Source organism: Pongo abelii, chromosome 10, assembly GCF_028885655.2.
Source record: "Pongo abelii isolate AG06213 chromosome 10, NHGRI_mPonAbe1-v2.0_pri, whole genome shotgun sequence".
NCBI lineage: Eukaryota > Metazoa > Chordata > Mammalia > Primates > Hominidae > Pongo > Pongo abelii.
Genome location: NC_071995.2, coordinates 36,077,070 through 36,090,151, shown reverse-complemented (window position 1 = coordinate 36,090,151; position 13,082 = coordinate 36,077,070).

The following is a 13,082-nucleotide window of genomic DNA, read 5'->3' as shown; positions in this document are numbered from 1 at the left end:
AAATATCTTTCACGTATTAAAACTCAATTATCACAACAACTCTCTGAGCTAGGTGTTATTAACACTAAATATATCAAGGTTCCCAATTAATAATAGAAAATAGATCATCAGACGCCATGGATACATGAGTACTTAAAGAATAATTAGACAGACAATACAAAAGTCACTTTTTGGAGGAAAATTTTAAAAGCATTTTTATTGTTGCTAGTCAGTCTTTTGTACATGAAGAAAAGAAGCAGAATTTGAACTGCAGGAATCTTGTCCTTTTCTTATCAGGTTGCAGTGGCCTTTAAACAAGTACCACCCTTGTTCTCATTTCAGTGTTTTGTGCAGTAATAGCCATTTCTCCAATGTCTTCCTTTACTGATGCTTTACTTTGTACTGCTGATGTGCAGTTGGCAGAGAAGTTAGATATACTCTAAATCAGGCAATAGGGAAAAACTTTGAGGTCAGCCATTTGCCATATAAAATACTCTCACTGGGGCTCTTTATTTTTTGTTTATAAACAAAGCTTCAGTGTGGAGAATGGTCTCACTTAATCCTCTTTCTCTGGTTTATCTGGAATGGAAAGTACTGACCTCGGTGCCACTGAGCACTGAAAGGAAAAGAAAAAGATTTGGATCTCTTGATGTCACTGGGAGTGAATGAGAAATGAACATTTTTAACTAGGACTTTGGCAAACTTGTCAGATAAGCAAACTCCTTTTTTTTTTAAAAAAAAAAATGCTCTTTAAAGCATGAACTGCTTTACGTAGATAAAACTGCTTGACTTCTTTTTTAGTAACATTTGCTAAATACTGCAGTCCAAAGTCAGATATTTGTAAAATATATTCTTTATCTGAGACGGAAGTCATTGCTATTTTGTTTCCTTTCTTTGGCTCAAAACATGCTGGATACTTTTGCAGTGAATGGAATTAATTATTAATCAAGTACTGTTGGCATATTCTGTGCTATACACACTTAATAGAGGAGACACAGTTCTTGCCCTAAATACCTTTTACTCTGTGTTCGACAAAATGACAATACACTTTGTACCCAGTCCTGGTAGTATTTTTACACTGCAATGTGGTGTAAGATTGTCATTTCATTTGGCTCACACCCCTAGTTTCCTTTACTGGACAGTTGCTTGGCAGTGTTCAAGCACATCAATTGTGAGGAGAGTTCTGAATAGTAAAAATGAAAACAAAATCAAACAAACAAAAAGCAGTATCTGAGGTTCCCAAAGGAAGATACTGGCTCATGAGTGATATAAGTAGGAGTGGTGAGAAAAACCTCAGCTAAAGTGGAAAGAAAGCATCGAAACAAATATGGAACAAAGAATGAGGTAGTTTTCTTACTAGAAGCTGAAGAAAGAAAAGTCTTATTCAGAGGTTGTTTTTAAATTATTTTACCTGTCTCATCTTCTGTTTATTTAATTCCTTCTGCCTATTATGTAAAGTATCATCATCTAAGAATGCTAAGCATTTTACACAGTTCTCACCATTTCTTAATGTTTAATTTAAAAATATCTTTTAAATTTAATTGCAATTTTTATCAAGACAATATCTGCTTAGTTAGAAAAATCAAACAGTAGCACAGGCATGTAATAAAAATAAAAAAATCTTCTCTAATGGCCATTCCCAGAGATGACAAAGTATAATTTTCAAAAGTGGTAAAATCATGTCCTTCATCCAGATGTAAAATGAATATACAACAAATATTTTATTTAATTCATTAATTACTAAGGCAATCATTTTTAAAGGAGAATCACAAAACTAGACAAATACGTAAACTCATTAGAAATTATTTGCATTATTGTTAGTTTCCTGGAAATTTCTTCTTTCTCTACAGAGGTGCAAAATAGCTGAAAGTCAGTGAAAGGCAAGAGTCCTGTGGAATTTTATTATCTGGAAGGACATGCTCTGAACAATGCAGGTTCATTTATTGATGTTACCTCATGATTTTTTTTTCAGTCCATTCCAAAGTCTTTCACAATTTTTCCTCACAGAGACCACCATGTTCTACTCTTGTAGCTGTTTTAGTATTTAGCCATGTATCTATTTCATTTATTTTATATTTTCAACTTTTATTTTGTTTGTTATATAGAAAAATTATATGTCATGAGAATTTGGTGTATAGATTATTTCATCACCCAGGTAATACACATAGTACTCGATAGGTAGTTTTTCAATCCTTTCCTTTCTCCCACCCTCCACCCTCAAGTAGGCCCCAGTGTCTATTGTCCCCCTCTTTGTGTCCATGTGTATTCAATGTTTATCTCCACTTATAAGTGAGAACATGCAATATTTGGTTATCTGTTCCTGTGTTAGTTCACTTCAGACAATAGCCTCCAGCTCCATCCATGTTGCTGCAAAGGACATGATCTTGTCCTTTTCTATGGCTGTATAGTGTTCTATGGTAAATAGGTACCACATTTTCTTTATCGAGTCTATTGTTGACGTACCCCAGATTTTATAATAGCACACTTTATGCAGTTTTTCCATAATTGTTCAAGTTTACCTATGAGTTATTGACATTTGTTATCTAGAAAATGAGGATTTAATTTTCATATGTGACTCTTCACACAAGCTCTTCTTTCCCTGTCTCAATCATCATCAAATTCTCGCCAAATTTGGGCTGATTCTCTATGTGGTTGACATTCTGGGACTTTTCTTACAGAATACATACGAATTAATTCCTTCTACCTGCTTCTTCTGCTAGGGCCTCTATTTTCACAATCCTATATCTTCTTTTTTTGGTGTGAATTTTTTTTTATTATACTTTAAGTTCTGGGACACGTGCACAATGTGCAGGTTTGTTACATAGGTACATATGTGACATGTTGGTTTGTTGCAACCATCAACTCGTCATTTATATTAGGTATTTTTCCTAATGCTATCCCTCCCCCCACCCCCCACACCCTGACAGTCCCCTCCCTGTGTCCATGTGTTCTCATTGTTCGACTGCCACTTATGAGTGTGAACATGTGGCGTTTGGTTTTCTGTCCTTGTGATAGTTTGCTGAGAATGATGCATTCCAGCTTCATCCATGTCCCTGCAAAGGATATGAACTCATCTTTTTTTTATGGCTGCATAGTATTCCATGGTGTATATGTCCCACTTTTCTTTATCCAGTCTATTATTGATGGACATTTGGGTTGGTTCCAAGTCTTTGCTATTGTGAACATTGCCACAATAAACATATGTGTGCATGTGTCTTTATAGTAGCATGATTTATAACCCTTTGGGCAGATACCCAGTAATGAGATTGCTGGGTCAAAGGGTACTTCTAGTTCTAGATCCTTGAGGAATCGCCACACTGTCTTCCACAATGGTTGAACTAATTTACACTCCCACCAACAATATAAAAGCATTCCTATTTCTCCACATCCTCTCCAGCATCTTCCTGACTTTTTAATGATCGCAGTTCTAACTGGTGTGAGATGGTATCTCATTGTGGTTTTGATTTGCATTTATCTAATGACCAGTGATGATGAGCTTTTTTTCATACGTTTGTTGGTTGCATAAATGTCTTCTTTTGAAAAGTGTCTGTTCATATCCTTTGCCCACTTGTTGATGTGGTTGTTCGTTTTTTTCTCGTAAATTTTTCTTGGAAATTTCTTTGTAGATTCTGGATATTAGCCCTTTGTCAGATGAATAGATTGCAAATATTTTCTCCCATTCTGTAGGTTGCCTGTTCACTCTGATGATAGTTTCTTTTGCTGTGCAGAAGCTCTTTAGTTTAGTTAGATCCCATTTATCTATTTTGGCTTTATTGCTTTTGGTGTTTTAGTCACAAAGTCTTTGCCCATGCCTATGTTCTGAATGGTTTTGCCTAGGTTTTCTTCTAGGGTTTTTATGGTATTAGGTCTTACATTTCAGTCTTTAATCTATCTTGAGTTAATTTTTGTATAAGGTGTAAGGAAGGGATCCAGTTTTGGCTTTCTGCATATGGCTAGCCAGTTTTCCCAACACCATTTATTAAATAGGCAATCATTTCCCCATTTCTTGTTTTTGTCAGGTTTGTCAAAGATCAGATGGTTGTAGATGTGTGGCATTATTTCTGAGGCCTCTGTTCTGTTCCATTGGTCTATATATCAGTTTTGGTAACAGTACTCTGCTGTTTTTGTTACTGTAGCCTTATAGTATAGTTTGAAGTCAGGTAGCATGATGCTTCCAGCTTTGTCCTTTTTGCTTAGGATTGTCTTGGCTATGCAGGCTCTTTTTTGGTTCCATATGAAATTTAAAGTATTTTTTTCCAATTTTGTGAAGAAAGTCAGTGGTAGCTTGATGGGGATAGCATTGAATCTATAAATGACTTTGAGTATTATAGCCATTTTCCCAATATTGATTCTTCCTATCCATGAACATGGAATGTTCTTCCATTTGTTCGTGTCCTCTTTTATTTTTTGAGCAGTGGTTTGTAGTTCTCCTTGAAGAGGTCCTTCACATCCCTTGTAAGTTGTATTTCTAGGTATTTTATTCTCTTACTGGCAATTGTGAAGGGGAGTTCACTCATGATTTAGCTGTCTGTTATTGGTGTATAGGAATGCTTGTGATTTTTGCACATTGATTTTGTATCCTGAGACTTTGCTGAAGTTGCTTATCAGCTTAAGGAGATTTTGGGCTGAGACGATGGGGTTTTCTAAATATACAATCATGTCATCTGCAAACAGAAACAAATTGACTTCCTCTTTTCCTAATTGAATACCTTTTATTTGTTTCTCTTGCCTGATTGCGCTGGCCAGAACTTCCAACACCATGTTGAATAGGAGTGGTGAGAGAGGGCAACCTTGTGCTGGTTTTCAAAGGGAATGCTTCCAGTATTTGCCCATTCAGTATGATATTGGCTGTGGGTTTGTCATAAATAGCTCTTATTATTTTGAGATATGTTCCATCAACACCTAGTTTATTGAGAGTTTTTAGCATAAAGGGCTGTTGAATTTCGTTGAAGGCGTTTTCTGCATCTATTGAGATAATCATGTGGTCTTTGTTAGTGGTTCTATTTATGTGATGGATTATGTTTACTGATTTGCATATTTTGAACCAGCCTTGTATCCCATGGATGAAGCCAACTTGATGGTGGTGGATAAGCTTTTTGATGTGCTGCTGGATTCGGTTTGCCAGTTTTTTTTTTTTTTTTTTTTGAGAAGGAGTCTTGCACTGTTGCCCAGGCTGGAGTGCAGTGGTGCTATCTTGGCTCACTGCAAGCTCTGCCTCCTGGGCTCACGCCATTCTCCTGCCTCTGCCTCCCGAGTAGCTGGGACTACAGGCGCCCGCCACCACGCCCTAATTTTTTGTACTTTTAGTAGAGATGGGTTTCACTGTGTTAGCCAGGATGGTCTTGATCTCCGACCTCATGATCTGCCTGCCTCGGCCTCCCAAAGTGCTGGGATTACAGGCATGAGACACCGCACCCGGCCTTTGCCAGTTTTTTATTGAGGATTTTTGCATCAATATCATCAGGCATATTGGCCTAAAATTCTCTTTTTTTGTTGTGTCTCTGCTAGGTTTTGGTGTCAGGATGACGCTGGCCTCATAAAATGAGTTGGGGAGGATTCCTTATTTTTCTATTGATTGCAGTAGTTTCAAAAGGAATGGTACCAGCTCCTCTTTTACCTCTGGTAGAATTCAGCTGTGAATCCATCTGGTCCTGGACTATTTTGGTTGGTAGGCTATTAATTATTGCCTCAATTTCAGAACCTGTTACTGGTCTATTCAGAGATTCAACTTCTTCCTGGTTTAGTCTTGGGAGGGTGTATGTGTCTAGGAATTTATCCATTTTCTTCTAGATTTTCTAATTTATTTGCATAGAGTTGTTTATAGTGTTCTTTGATGGTAGTTTGTATTTCTGTGGGATCTGTAGATGATATCCCCTTTATCATTTTTTATTGCATCTATTTGATTCTTCTCTCTTTTCTTCTTTATTAGTCTTGCTAGCAGTCTATTTTGTTGATCTTTTCAAAAAAAAAAAAAACCAGCTCTGGATTCATTGATTTTTTTGAAGGGGTTTTTGTGTCTCTGTCTCCTTCAGTTCTGTTCCGATCTTAGTTATTTCTTGTTTTCTGCTAGCTTTTTAATTTGTTTGCTCTTGCTTCTCTAGTTCTTTTAATTGTGATGTTAGGGTGTCGATTTTAGATCTTTCCTGCTTTCTCTTGTGAGCATTTAGTGCTATAAATTTCCCTCCACACACTGCTTTAAATGTGTCCCAGAGATTCTGGTACATTGTGTCTTTGTTCTCGTTGGTTTCAAAGAATATCTTTATTTCTGCCTTCATTTTGTTATTTACCCAGTAGTCATTCAGGAGCAGGTTGTTCAGTTTCATGTAGTTGTGTGGTTTTGAGTGAGTTTCTTAATCCTGAGTTCTAATTTGATTGCACTGTGGTCTGAGAGACAGTTTGTTGTGATTTCTGTTCTTTTACATGGGCTGAGGAGTGTTTTACTTCCAATTATGTGGTCAATTTTAGAATAAGTGCAATGTGGTGCTGAGAAGAATGTATATTCTGTTGTTGGGATGGAGAGTTCTGTAGATGTCCATTAGGCCCACTTGGTCCAGAGCTGAGTTCAAGTCCTGGATATCCTTGTTAATTATCTGTCTCGTTGATCTGTCTAATATAGACAGTGGGGTGTTAAAGTCTCCTACTATTATTCTGTGGGAGTCCAAGTCTCTTTGTAGGTCTCTAAGAACTTGCTTTATGAACATGGGTGCTCCTGTATTGGGTGCATATATATTTAGGATAGTTAGCTCTTCTTGTTGAATTGATCCCTTTACCATTATATAATGGCCTTCTTTGTCTCTTTTGATCTATGTTGGTTTTAAGTCTGTTTTATCAGAGACTAGTATTGCAACCCCTGATTTTTTTTTTTTTTTTTTTTTTTGCTTTCCATTTGCTTGGTAGATCTTCCTCCATCCCTTTATTTATTTATTTATTTATTTATTTATTTATTTAATTTTTTGAGATGCAGTTTCACTCATGTTGCCCAGGCTGGAGTGCAATGGCACAATCTTGGCTCACTGCAACCTCTGCCTCCTGGGTTCAAGTGATTCTTCTGTCTTAGCCTCCTAAGTAGCTTGGATTACAGGCATGTGCCACAATGTCCAGCTAATTTGGTATTTTTAGTAGAGATGGGGTTTCTCCATGTTGGTAAGGCTGGTCTCGAACTCCTGACCTCAAGTGATCTGCCCACCTCAGCCTCCAAAAGTGCTGGGATTACAGGTGTGAGCCCTGTAATATATATGTATATATTATATATGTATTTATTACATATATATATATGTAATAAAGAGATGTGAGCACCTGGTCCCATCTCTTTATTTTGTGCCTATGTGTGTCTTTGCACATGAGATGGGTCTCCTGAATACAGCACACAGATGGGTCTTGACTCTTTATTCAATTAGCCAGTCTGTGTCTTTTAATTGGGGGCATTTAGACCATTTACATTTAAGGTTAACATTGTTATGTGTGAATTTGATCCTGTCATTATGATGCTAGCTGGTTATTTTGCCCATTAGTTGATGCAGTTTCTTCATAGTGGTGATGGTCTTTACAATTTTTGCAGTGGCTTGTACCAGTTGTTCCTTTCAATTTTTAGTGCTTCCTTCAGGAGCTCTTATAAGGCAGGCCTGGTGGTGACAAAATATCTCAGCATTTGCTTGTCTGTAAAGGATTTTATTTCTCCTTCACTTATGAAGCTCTTAGTTTGGCTGAATATGAAATTCTGGGTTGAAAATTCTTTTCTTTAAGAATGTTGAATATTGGCCCCCACTCTCTTCTGGCTTGTAGGGTTTCTTCTGAGATATCCGCTGTTAGTCTGATGGGCTTCCCTTTGTGGGTAACCTGACCCTTCTCTCTGGCTGCCCTTAACATTTTTTCCTTCATTTCAACCTTGGTGAATCTGGCAATTACGTGTCTTGGGGTTGCTCTTCTCAAAGAATATCTTTGTGGTATTCTCTGTATTTCCCGAATTTGAATGTTGGCCCACTTTGCCATGTTGGGGAAGTTCTCCTGGATAATATCCTGAAGAGTGTTTTATAACTTGGTTCCATTCTCCCCATCATCTGCAGGTACACCAATCAAATGTAGATTTGGTCTTTTCACATTGTCCCATATTTTTTGGAGGCTTTGTTTGTTTCTTTTCACTCTTTTTTCTCTAATCTTGTCTTCTTGCTTTATTTCATTAATTTGATCCTCAATCACTGATATCCTTGATCGATTCAGCTATTGAAGCTTGTGTATGCTTCACAAAGTTCTCATGCTGTGTTTTTCAGCTCCATCCGGTCATTTATGTTCTTCTTTACACTGACTATTCTAGTTAGCCATTCATCTAACCTTTTTTTAATGTTTTTAGCTTCCTTGCAATGGGTTAGAACATGCTCCTTCAGCTCAGAGAAGTTTGTTATAACCCACCTTCTGAAGCCTACTTCTGTCAACTCGTCAAACTCATTCTCTATCCGGTTTTGTTCCCTTGCTGGCAAGGAGTTGTGATCCTTTGGAGGAGAAGAGGCATTCTGGTTTTTGGCATTTTCATCCTTTCTGTGCTGGTTTCTCCCCACCTTTGTGGTTTTATCTACCTTTGGTCTTTGTTGTTGGTGACCTAAGGATGAGGTTTTGGTGTGGATGTACTTTTTGTTGATGTTGATGCTATTCCTTTCTGTTTGTCAGTTTTTCTTCTAACAGTCAGGCTTCTCAGCTGCAGGTCTGTTGGAGTTTGCTGGAGGTCCACTCCAGACCCTGTTTGCCTGGGTATCACCAGCGGAGGCTGCAGAACAGCAAATATTGTTCCTGATCCTTCCTCTGGAAGCTTTGTCCCAGAGGGGTACCTGCCAGATGCCAGCCAGAGATAACCTGCATGGGGTGTTTGTTGGCCCCTACTGGGAGGTGTCTCCCAGTCAGGCTACACGAGGGTCAGGGACCCACTTGCCCACTTGAGGAGGCAGCCTGTCTGTTATCAGACAGACAGAGCTCAAATTTCATGCTGGGTGAACCATTGCTCTCTTCAGAGCTGTCAGGCAGGGACGTTTAAGTCTGCAGAAGCTGTGCCCACAACTGCCCTTCCCCCAGGTGCCCTGTCCCAGGGAGATTAGGGTTTTACATATAAGTCCCTGACTGGGGCTGCTGCCTTTTGTTCAGATATTCCCTGCCCACAGAGGTGGAATCCAGAGAGGCAGTCAGCCTTGCTGAGCTGCGGTGGGCTCCACCCAATTCGTTCTTCCCAGCAGCTTTGTTTACACTGTGAGCATAAAACTGCCTACTCAAGCCTCAGCAATGGTGGACGCCTCTCCCCCTGACAAGTTCCAGCACCCCAGGTCAATCTCAGACTGCTGCACTAGCAGCAGGAATTTCAAGCCAATGGATCTTAGCTTGCTGGGCTCTGTGGGTGCGGGACCCACCAAGCCAGGCACCAGAGGGAATCTCCTGTTCTGCCAGTTGTGAAGACCATGGGAAAAGCACAGTATTTGGGCAGGAGTGTACTGTTCCACTTGGTAAAGTCTCTCAAGGCTTCCCTTGGCTAGGAAAGGGAAATCCTCTGACCCCTTGCACTTCCTGGGTGAGGCAATGCCCTGCTCTCCTTCAGCTCACCCTCTGTGGGGTGCACCCACTGTCCAACCAGTCCCAATGAGATGAATCACATACCTCATTTGGAAATGCAGAAATCACCTGTCTTCTGCGTCAGTCTCACTGGGAGCTGCAGACTGGAGCTGTTCCTATTCGGCCATCTTGCCAGAAATCCTTTCTACTTTTGCATATTAGCTTGTCCACTTCTGTCAGGTTAGTTACAATTTAAAGTATTTTGCTTATTGTAGAACTAAAGAGATAATAAGAACTGATGAGGCAAGATCTAAGCAAATATGAGGTTTTCTCAGGTCCCTGAAATCATCCCATATGATGTTACACCTACTCTGCCTATATGTGACACTTAAGACGTGGAGACATCTGAGATGTCTGAAAAGGAAACATCTGAGAAGGAGATCTCTGAGGCAGAAAGTAACTATTCCTTCCCTTGCTGGTAATGTATCTCAGAAGAAGTGGTCATTAAAATGCTTTTCAATATGCATTTTAATTTTTCCATTTCAATATTACATATCCATAAACACCTCCTTTTTCAGAGGATCATTTCAGAAAAATGAATTTCACAAAATTAACCCAAACAAGAGTGGAAATGAGCTGCTGTTCCTTTGGGCCATGTATTATAGAAATACAAATGCTGAGAATAGATTCTTGGAAAGGGAAGATAGCAAGGTGCTTCACCTATTCATACCCAGGCCAGAGAGAATAAAAATAATTAGATAGACTCTTACAGGGATTCTTTACTCTTAATTAGGAGCATAAAAAGAAAACTGAACAGGGTGTATTTGGTCTGAAGATAACAAGCAAAAATTTTCAGGGAAACAGTGAAACTTCATATCCTGAAAAATGTAAAATTATTCTGAATAATGTACTGAAAATTATACAATAAATGATATTGCCTTGAAGATAAAATGAAACAAATGTATTCACTTTTTCCTCTTATATTTGTGACTTAAGAATATACAAAAGTTTAGTGCTTTTCCACAATAGCCTCTCCAGCCTCATTTCCATCATTGTGCTTCCAGACCTTGCCCTGAGCATTCCATCTGCACCATGTGAAAGACAAGGGGCAGGGACTGGGGGCAGGCCTATTGTGAGTGGATCTAAGGAAGCCTAACTTGTTTGGTAGTTATCATCAACCACAGGTAATTAGCATGCGGGAAACACAACTCCATATAGGATCCCCTCTGGCATGCTCTCCATTTTATTATGAATACAAATCTGGGGTTGTTAATGTGCAATTCCGAACTAATATTTAGAGTGGTTTGTAATTATAGAGCTGTTGAATGTATTTATTTTGTTGTTTAATAGAAAGAATTCTTGGGAGAGAAGTGTTATAAAAATCATCATGGAGAAAAGTTGGTAGTATAATTAGTAAATTATTAGCTACCAGAGGCATTATCATCATTTCACAAATCCTGTAGGACTTACTTTTTGGTTTCAACTTGCTTTCTTTACAAATCTTGATTCTAGTTTCAAAGGTGCTTGACTCTTGTTCAGAAAACTAGTACTATTCCATAAAATTTCCTTTTGCTTTCTCCTGCAAAAAGGAAGCTCTCTGGATTTCCAGAGTGGTATCACACATCTCATGTTTTACCTGCTCTTTTAGATATTTTCTTTTAGCTACAGTGTTTATTCATCCTTTCAATAGAGAGAGAGAGAGAGAGGAAAGTTGTGTTGGCTGCTATTGACTTAGCATCAGATAGATATTCAGCTGCATTTTGTTAGAAGGCAGTGCAGGTTCCCGTCCAAATATTTCACTAGGGATTTATTACACTCAAAGTACACCAAGAGCAAGAAATTTTTCTGCGTTTGATATGGCTACCCCTGCCACAGCGCAAGCCAGGAGACCCTAACCATACTACCGGTGTCCAAGTGCTTGAATGAATGGATCCTAGCTTTATGAATATGATACCAGAAGTTACAAACTCACTTATAAATGTGAAAGAAGTAAGAATAAACCAGGATCCCAATGTTGGAGAGCCAGGAAAGTATTCATTGAGAAAATGGCATGAGGTAGCTTTTCAGCAATGATGAGACATTTCCCAGGCAGAAAACACAGGCTGAATCTTTCCTGGGCAAAGGAAGTGGTGTGAGAAAAGCAGGGAGGTATGAAACAGCATGGTACATTGAGGGAAACAGAAGCCATTGAATGAAGCTGGAAAGCAGAGGGGAGGAGAGAGTTAGCAAGAAAAGAAGCCAAAAAACTAAATGAAGCCCAGATCATGCGGTTCTCATAAAATGGGCTACTGGAATGTTAAAACATGGAAATACTTCCAATTGTCAACCAAGTGTGTGTGTGTGTGTGTGTGTGGTATGTGGTGTGTGTGTGTGTGTGTGAGATAACCTACAGGTCACATTTGACAGGCTTTCAAATTAACCCACCTAGGGGATGTCTTGTGATTCATGGAAACATCCTGTCTCTGAATAAAGAATCTTATTGTGAGTTCCCCATATTGTTGACAAACTGATTAATGCATGACCTGCTGACATTGAAAAGGACACTGATTTGTTTATGAATCATGAAGCTTTACTGATTAATTTGCAGGTAAACATTTTAGCTTAGCTATTTTCGCCTATTAATATATGTTACAAGATGTAGCTGATGATTGTAACTTCAGTATTGTACCCTCCAATGAAAATGACAGCTCCAGTATCATGAGTCCTCTTCCCTTCTAAACTTTCCTCTAAAAGTCTTCCAATTTGTAGCAGACTCTGGAACTCCCAATTTTGTTGGTGTCTTCCTGGGTTGATACTCACATTTGGGTTCAAATAAACCTTTATCAAATTACTTCTGTCTCAATAGTTTTAGTTTTGGTTGAACTGTATAAAATCATATATTATCTATAATTTATATGGAGTTTATAATGCAGAATTTAGCTTATTTAGAAAATAAATTGGAATATATTTATTTTCTATTGCATTATATATTAGTAGTACCATAAATTTTGCTGAATGTTGTTAATATCCTCTGTTCTTAGCCATACCAGGAGTAGGGTGACTAAGCTTCTACCATGCCATCTTTTAACATTTTAAACACAGTAATACATGCACATGGGTCACCCTTCAAACTTTTTAGAAAAGGTTTGTAGAGAAAAGCATTAATTTCCCAAAGTTACTGTCGAAGGGATCTTTCCTAACTCCCAGCCTCCCTTCCAACCTCCAGACCTGCTTCCTTAGGACAAGCATATCTAACTTTTTCAGTAGTTAATTGAGAGAATACTCAGACAGTAAGAAGAATTTTTGCATGGTTGTTAAAATATATAAAATTATTTCCTTTCTGTATCTCAATGAACGGAAACTCCTCACTACGTGTTTACCTAAATAATTACAACATGGAGATATGTTGCAGAATAACATATTTTAAATAAATGTGCAAACGTTGATAAAAATTTGGGGCCAATGAAAACCAGTATGTTCTCTAATTACATAGTACACAACACTTATTGAAGTTCTGTGTGTGCCAGGGACTACATGAGGCATCTTATCTTTAATATCTCATTTAATATTTGTAATTATCACATGAACTAGACTTT